This window comes from Triticum aestivum, chromosome 2B, assembly GCF_018294505.1.
Source record: "Triticum aestivum cultivar Chinese Spring chromosome 2B, IWGSC CS RefSeq v2.1, whole genome shotgun sequence".
In the NCBI taxonomy this organism is placed as follows: Eukaryota; Viridiplantae; Streptophyta; class Magnoliopsida; order Poales; family Poaceae; genus Triticum; species Triticum aestivum.
This window is the reverse complement of record NC_057798.1, coordinates 97,582,588-97,591,319: the sequence shown is the minus strand read 5'-3', so window position 1 is coordinate 97,591,319 and position 8,732 is coordinate 97,582,588. Positions and strand designations below refer to the sequence as shown.

Here is an 8,732-nt window from a genome sequence, read left to right as displayed (position 1 = left end):
CTATGATGTTGTTTCATGTGTAGAAAAGAAAAGTTCTCGGAATGTCCTGAAAATCCTCGGAGGCACTTTTCGGAAAATATAAAAAATATTAGAGAAAGAATCAAGACCAGGGGGCCCACACCCTATCCACTAGGGTGGGGGGCGCGCTCTCCCCCTGGGCGCGCCCCTTGTCTCGTGGGCCCCCTGAGGCTCCGCCGACCTTAACTCCAACTCTATTTATTCCGTCTCGCGGAGAAAAAAATCAGAGAGAAAGTTTCATCGCGTTTTACGATATGGAGTCGCCGCCAAGCCCTAATCTCTCTCGGGAGGGCTGATCTAGAGTCCGTTCGGGGCTCCGGAGAGGGGGATTCGTGGCCGTCATTATCATCGACCATCCTTCATCACCAATTTCATGATGCTCACCGCCGTGCGTGAGTAATTCTATCGTAGACTTGCTGGACAGTGATGGGTTGGATGAGATTTACCATGTAATCAAGTTAGTTTTGTTAGGGTTTGATCCCTAGTATCCACTATGTTCTGAGATTGATGTTGCTATGACTTTGCTATGCTTAATGCTTGTCACTAGGGCCCGAGTGCCATGATTTCAGATCTGAACCTATAATGTTTTCATGAATATATGTGTGTTCTTGATCCTATCTTGCAAGTCTATAGTCACCTATTATGTGTTATGATCTGACAACCCCGAAGTGACAATAATTGGGATACTTCTCGGTGATGACCATAGTTTGAGGAGTTCATGTATTCACTATGTGCTAATGCTTTGTTCCGGTTCTCTATTAAAAGGAGGCATTAATATCCCTTAGTTTCCGCTAGGACCCCGCTGCCACGGGAGGGTAGGACAAAAGATGTCATGCAAGTTCTTTTCCATAAGCACGCATGACTATATACGGAATACATGCCTACATTACATTGATGAATTGGAGCTAGTTCTGTGTCACCCTATGTTATAACTATTACATGAGGAATCGCATCCGACATAATTATCCATCACTGATCCAATGCCTACGAGCTTTTCACATCTTGTGTTTCGCTTATTTACTTTCCCGTTGCTCTTGTTACAATCACTACAAAACCCAAAAACATTACTTTTGCTACCGTTACCTTTATTATCATATTACTTTGCTACTAAATACTTTGCTGCAGATACTAAGTTATCCAGGTGTGGTTGAATTGACAACTCAACTGCTAATACTCAAGAATATTCTTTGGCTCCCCTTGTGTCGAATCAATAAACCACTACAAGGAAACCCCCTATAAAGCAACAAAAATTCTACAACGCTTTGACTATATGTTGTAAAATTCAGAATAGATACACATATATGGGTTGTAGCATATGCATTGCAGGTTTGCAGCTGATAACCGTATCTTGATTATTTATTAATACATAAATTTACAAAAAAATAAATAGAGGAAAGGAGAGGGAGACGCGCGAGAAACAGAGCCCACGACTCCCTCGTCTCTCCGGAATCGCCACCACCATTGCCTCGTCTCCCTCCTCCGACCCGCCTCATCTACCTTGCACCGACCCTCCCCACCTCCCACCTCATAGCTCTGGAGACTGCCGGATCCGCCACATCCCCACCCAACCGTCCCTCTCGCGTCCCATCCTAGTCTCTTCACGTGGCTCCTCGCCGCGCTACCTGCGGCGGCTGCATCAGGTGATGTCCGGCGAATCCCGCCACCGCGAAGCACAGCTAGAGGTCCCTTTGCTCCGTGGAGCCCTCCCATCCAGCTAGATCCAGCGCTCGCGGGCACCAAAGCCCACCCGCGACCCATCCCCCATGGCTAGGGTTTCGGGCGTCGGATCCGGTGTCGGTGGCCATGTTGTTGTCGTCCTCGTCTCATCCGGTGAGTGCATCCCCTCCCCTGGCTTCATCCTCTCTCTCTCTCTCCCTTCTCTAACCTCTGCTCTTGACTTCTCATGTAGACGTGCGGGGAGGAACATCCAGTTGACAACCTTGCTGCGGCTCGGGATCAGGCAGCCATGAGCTTCCTCCTCCTCCGGATTCAGGTGAGTGGGTCCAATCCTCCCTTTGCTCTGGTTCGTGCACATCAGGAGACAATGTTATTCTAGTGGTGTTAGGATTTTGTACTGTTTGGGATCAAGTGCCTGCTGGTTGAGGTCAATTTGATTTTGTTTTGCTGCTAAAGTGTCAAAGTAGAGGACGACCACATGCTGGACTGAGTCCTGATGTGTTGAGGCTGGGAAGGTCGGCATGGCCTCCAACCATGGCAATACACCTACTATGCTGCTGTCTTGCAAGTAGTAGTGGCTAGAAATCAACCCCTAGCTGCATATTCTTTCTAGGGTAACATCATTGTAGGGAGGGATTCTGAAACCCATCTACGCAGTAACAGGAGTGTTTGAGGCAATTAGTACAAAAAACACCTATGTATAGTTAAAAATCAGGTTACGGTCTAATTAATACAGTATATATCTCGAAGGCCATGATTATTTTCTTTTCCAATCTTTAGTATTCTCCTGTTTCAGGTTTTGACCATGGCCAACATATATTCTTTTAGGCTAATTACTAAATCAAACTAACGATGGTTCATGTGGCAGCGGAGGTGTAGCAACGGCAGTTTGAAGCAGACTAGGCACCCGCGGGCGTCTTTTGCGGCGAGGCTTTCAAGTGAAGGAAATGGCGGTGTGGCGATTTGTGTTCTATTCTCCATGCTTTAAGCTCATAAAGACGAAAGAACTATACAATCGACTTTATCACTATTGTTTTATTAAGAAAAAAATCTGTTTTGTACACATGTCTTGATGAGTACTCCTCTTGACTCGATTGTGTTGTAGGGAGTGAAAGCATCCAGTTGGGGTGGTCTGCAGCTCTGGTCGCCTCCAGCAGCACCACATAATCAAAGTTCCAAACAGTAGCGTTGCACTGCTGCCTCCAGCCAACCGTAACATAATCATTGGATGTGTTTCTTATGTAGAAGATTTGAGTGATGTATGTGTTCATTTCAGAAAACATTATATAAGACAGATATTCCTGTACATTAGCTTTAGTTTTTCTTTTTTGCTAACTAGAAAGTGTGGTTTCCTTTTTGTACGCGAACTCACTAAAGCATGGGATCCATTTGGGGTTCCTAGATAGCTAATTTTAGGAGCGCACAAGATTTAGGCTACTGCTATGTAATTAAAGGAAATCACAATATTCAGTAATATCCTCTATATATTTACTAACCCCAGATCCCAGACTTTTAAATATAAATTATAATTGGGAAAGTTTATTTATAGGAATGATAAACAGTATGTATAAATGCTTCATTAAAATTAATTTATGTCAGCCACATTGAAGCCAACAGAGTATCACATGTAATATTTCTCAATTAGTTAAAAGTATGCTTCTTTGAAAATTTATGGTTTTATTTTTTTTCTTTCATAAAAATGTTCTAGTTATACATGGCAAACTAAAATTGTCGTGCAAACACACTGGTTGATGACTAGTCTAACTAACTCAGGGATACATTTATTGAGTAAGATGTAAAGTTGCCAAGATGGGACGAATATATATTCTCTTCTTTTATTAAGTAGGAATGGAACTTGATGAAGCTTTACTTGTGTTGCGCCGTTCTAGAGATGCATGAGAAACCTGTAACCTTTTCCCCTTGGCTTTGCAGCTGCATGCACCAACTTGATGTAGGGAGACACCATGGAAGGTATACACTCTCCCTCTCCCTACTGTACTACTGCTCGTTGTGTCCATGACCATTGAGCCATGCTAGGTTCTATGCTGCTGTCAATGCAAATTTATAGGATTTGGGGCTGTAGGCTTCAGTAGATATATTTAGCAAATAAATCTGTCGGTTCACACAAAACTGTTTGACTGTAGGTTTACAAAATTAGCAATGGATCTCTAGGCTGGTGATGAGTAAATCCGTTTTAGTGGATTTGGGGCTGTACGATCGTTCCAAAGCACGGTGAGCACCTGTAGGTTTGTCTATTTCCTGTTGGATGACTGAAACCAACTAGAGCTAAATGTTTTGGTTCAGTTTGAGATGACAAACTGTTTTGGTTCAGTTTGCTAATTAATGGAGAAGAGAAGAGAAGTAGTGCTGTAACTCACAGCGCCATTGAATGCACAACAGCCCATAGGCTACTGTCCATATAATGTTATTGAGCCATGTTGTTCTGCAGGCTATGTCGTATATTGTGGTGTCTGGATTAGTCATCAATGATCGCTAATACTCATGCCGGTACATTTTCAGAATCATAACAGGGACGTAATTCTTGCTACAGTTCTAAGTTATGCTCCTAAGTTTAAACTTGATGGTGCTGAAATTAAAATGCATTTTGGACAGCGCAATACAACACTTGCGAAAACTGCAGATTTGGTACAGAGTCGCAAAAACTGCAATACTATTGGTATTTGTTAATGCAGAAAAAATATATATTGCCTGGCCTTCAACCTTTGTATGTGTCTAATATCTTGCCTTTATCACTACTTGCATCATGTCAATGCACTATGTGTTAACAATTCATTTTGTTATTTTCTTTGTAGATTGAAAAGATATATGGATGATTATATGGGTGCGTAACAAGTACACTGCAATGATGATGATGATGATGATGATGATGGATGCTTTCAAGAAAATAATCCGCAAGTTGTGGGATTAGTTTTAGTTAAGTTGTAGGGATGTTGATGGATGATTTTAGTTTAGATTTTCTTCTCAAGAAAATATTAGTTTATGCATCACATTTGGATGCTGTTCCTCCTGTAATATCATTATTGTAGTCCAACAGTTTTATACTAAGATATATGATTTCTTCCTCTTGTGAGTAAATTCTTTTATTTTTTTCCTCACTTGATACACATATCATCATTATGTGGAGAATTAATTTAATTGCTGGCATTATACAATATTATTCATATTATATATGCACCAATCTGTTGCCTAATAATCAGATCTGGATTCCTATACAAAGCGCCAACGTATAGAAAAAATCGGTTTTATGTGTTGTACTCTTGCAACGGTCCCTTTTACCAACGGTAGTATAAGCATTGCATTATGCGCTAGCAACGCCGGATAAGGCTACGCATCCCAATCCGTTGGTAAAGATCCTAGCAACGCATATATGGAATTTTAGATACGAAAAGAAGCGTTGCTATAGGTGGGGTCATGTTGTAGTGAATTTGGGTTGAATACTTTACCCTCGAAAGCTGTTGCGATCCCCTATATTTGTGGGTCATCAAGACTAAATTTCTGGCGCCGTTGCCGGGGAGCATAGCTCTATTCTTTGAGTCACTTGGGATTTATATCTGTTGATCACTATGAAGAACTTGAAAGACGCTAAAACCAAGATCTATCCCTCAACTACGAGGGGATGTAAGGAACTGCCATCTAGCTCTGCACTAGATTCTCCTTCTGTTATGAGTAAGTTTGCGACACCTAAACCTGCTACTGCTATGAATTCTGATATGTCACATGTTATTGATGATGCCACTTCTGCTTTGCATGATACTTATGATGAAACTACTTCTGTGCGTGATACTACTTTGCCATTAGGTGAATTTCTTGATGAACAAATTGCTAGGGCTAGAGAGAACGGAATTATTGAAGATGCTATTATTGATGATAGTGATGATGAAGGTTCTCCGAATGATTATGAATTGCATGTTGTTCCTAAGGGTTATGTTATGAATGAAGAAGCTGCTAGAGCTATCTTTGCTTGCAATGATAGATATGATCTTAAAAAATTATTAGCTAAATGGAAGCAGCAGTCTCTTAATGCTAGAATGAAACCTGACCTTGCTTTTGCTACTTCACCTATCTTTGTTACTGATAAGGATTATGAATTCTCTGTTGATCCTGAAATTATTACTTTGGTAGAATCTGATCCTTTTTATGGCCTTGAATCTGAAACTGTTGTGGCACATCTTACCAAGTTGAATGATATAGCTACCCTGTTCACTCATGATGATAAACCTCACTACTTTTATATCCTTAAGATATTTCCGTTCTCATTAAAGGGTGATGCTAAGACTTGGTATAATTCTCTTGCTCCTGGTTGTGTGCGTAGTCCCCAGGATATGATTTATTACTTCTCTGCTAAATATTTCCCTGCTCATAAGAAACAAGCTACCTTGTGGGAAATATATAATTTTGTGCAAATCAAAGAAGAGAGTCTCCCACAAGCTTGGGGGAGGCTTCTCCGATTACTTAATGCTTTGCCTGATCATCCTCTCAAGAAAAATGGAATACTTGATATCGTTTATAATGGACTAACCAATACTTTGAAGGACTACTTGGATAGTTGTGCTGGTTGTGTTTTCAGGGAAAGAACAGTCGACGAAACTGAATTACTATTGAATAATATGTTGACCAATGAAAATAATTGGACTCTTCCTGAGCCAATTCCTGAGGCAATTCCTGAACCAATTGAGCCAACTTCCGAGCCTATTCCTAAACCCACTCCGAAGAAGAGAGGTGTTTTATTTCTCAGTCCTGAAGATATGCAAGAGGCAAAAAAATCAATGAAAGAAAAAGGTATTAAGGCTGAAGATGTTAAGAATTTACCACCTATTGAAGAAATACATGGTTTTAATATACCGCCTATTGAAGAACCACATTGTCTTGATAACCCAACACAGGTAGTAAAGGTAAATTCTCTCTATAGATATGATAAAGTTGAAATCCCCTCTACTAATTTTCATAGCCCATGCTTAGATGAATTTGATGACTTTATGGCTAGGCAAGAAAGTTTTATTGCTTATGTTGGTAGAGAGTTAAAGAATAATGCTTTCGAGATAGGACGCGTGAGCGATAATATGGCTAGAGTTAAAGGTGAACTTAAACTCATTAGCAAATATGCTTCTATGGTTGCTCTCAAGCTGAGCAAGTACTTAAAGCTCAAAATGATTTTCTTGATGAATTAAATAATAAAAATGACTTTGCTGTTAGAGTGGCTACTAGAACTGGTAGAATGACCCAGGAACCTTTGTATCCTGAACTCCACCCTAAGAGAATCGAGCAAGATTCTCAGAGAAACAATTTAGAAGCACCTAGTTCTTCCAAAAAAAAATAAAAAGAAAAACGGCAGGACTTTGCATGCTTCTAGTGAACCTGCTGTAGACACACCTGAGAACCCCAATGATATTTCTATCTCTGATGTTGAAACACAATCAGGTGATGAACATGAACCTAGTGATAATGTTAATGACAATGTTCATGTTGATGCTCAACCTAGCAAAAATAATGATGTAGAGATTGAACCTGCTGTTGATCTTGATAACCCACAATCAAAGAATCAACATTATGATAAAGAGATTTTGTTGCTAGGAAGCACAATAGAGAAAGAGAACCATGGGTTCAGAAACCCATGCCCTATCCTCCTAAACCATCCAAGACAAAGGATGATGAGGATTTTGAGCGCTTTGCTGAAATGATTAGACCTATCTTCTTACATATGCGCTTAATTGATATGCTTAAAGTAAACCCTTATGCTAAATATATGAAGGATATCATTACAAATAAAATAAAGATACCGAAAGCTGAAATTTCCACCATGCTTGCTAATTACACTTTTAAGGGTGGAATACCAAAGAAACTTGGAGATCCGGGTGTACCAACTATACCATTCTCCATTAAAATAAATTATGTTAGAACTGCTTTATGTGATCTTGGAGCCGGTGTTAGTGTTATGCCTATCTCTTTATATCGTAGACTTGAATTGAATAAGTTGACACCTACTGAAATATCTTTGCAAATGGCTGATAAATCGACTGCTATACCTGTCGGTATTTGTGAGTATGTGCCTGTTGTGGTTGCAAATGTCACTATCTTAACGGACTTTGTTATTCTTGATATTCCCGAGGACGATAGTATGTCGATTATCCTTGGTAGACCCTTTTTGAACACTGCAGGGGCTGTTATTGATTGCAACAAAGGCGATGTCACTTTTCATGTTAATGGTAATGAGCATATGGTACACTTTCCGAGGAAACAATCTCAAGTTCATAGCATAAATTCTATTGGAAAAGTTCCAACTATTATTATTGGAGGTTTTGAATTTCCTCTCCCTACGGTCAAGAAAAAGAAAAATATTCTTATTGTTGGGGATTTTCATATCCCCGTTGAGGTAACTTAGTGTTATTCAAAATTTCTCCGGTTCCGTGTTATTCGGAATGAGTTTGTTAACAAGACTTGATCAACCTTGTTAGTGGATTCATTTTGATGATCATGAGATGGATGAAACTAGAAGGTACAACCTTATGTACCATCTTTTTAATTTCTGTTATTTAGACTAAATAATGCAAAAATAATATTGTCTGTCTATTTTCTGAATTATCCGTGCAATAAAAAATATCCCGAAAATAAAAGTGCTACAAATGCCCTGCAAATTTAGTATGATTTTTATGGAATATCTGAGGATTTTAGGCACTGAAATCACTGCAGGAGGGGAAAGCACCAGGCCACGAGAGTGGAGGGCGCGCCCACCCCCCTGGGTGCGCCCCCTGTCTCGTGGCCCCCTGGTGGCCCCCTCCACTTATGCCAGCACCCACACACTTCATCTTCTACCCAAAAAAATCCCCATCCAGCTCAAGCACGAGTTCTAGCTCATTTTGCTGCGATTTTCGATCTCCTTGCTCAAAGCTCCATTCACAAAACTGCTTTGGGAGATTGTTTCTTGGTATGTGACTCCTCCATTGGTCCAAATAGTTTTTGTTCCAGTGCTTTATTCATTGCAAATTTTTGCTGCATAGGTGACCATGTTCTTGAGCTTG

General features: G+C 40.3%; 1 long non-coding RNA gene across 3 annotated transcripts; it reads left to right on the top strand.

Annotated features, from left to right (window-relative positions):
- The first annotated feature begins 1,426 nt into the window (after window positions 1–1,426).
- Window positions 1,427–4,811, top strand: LOC123043685 (uncharacterized). Of its 3 annotated transcripts, none has more exons than XR_006419491.1 (7): window positions 1,427–1,848; window positions 1,928–2,011; window positions 2,564–2,648; window positions 2,801–2,954; window positions 3,628–3,666; window positions 3,840–3,927; window positions 4,509–4,811. It is a non-coding gene; the product is annotated as an uncharacterized lncRNA (long non-coding RNA). The 3 variants fall into 3 exon arrangements; XR_006419492.1 differs by adding an exon at window positions 4,145–4,420 and having other exon boundaries at window positions 2,564–2,954; XR_006419490.1 differs by having other exon boundaries at window positions 2,564–2,954.
- Window positions 4,812–8,732: the final 3,921 nt, after the last annotated feature.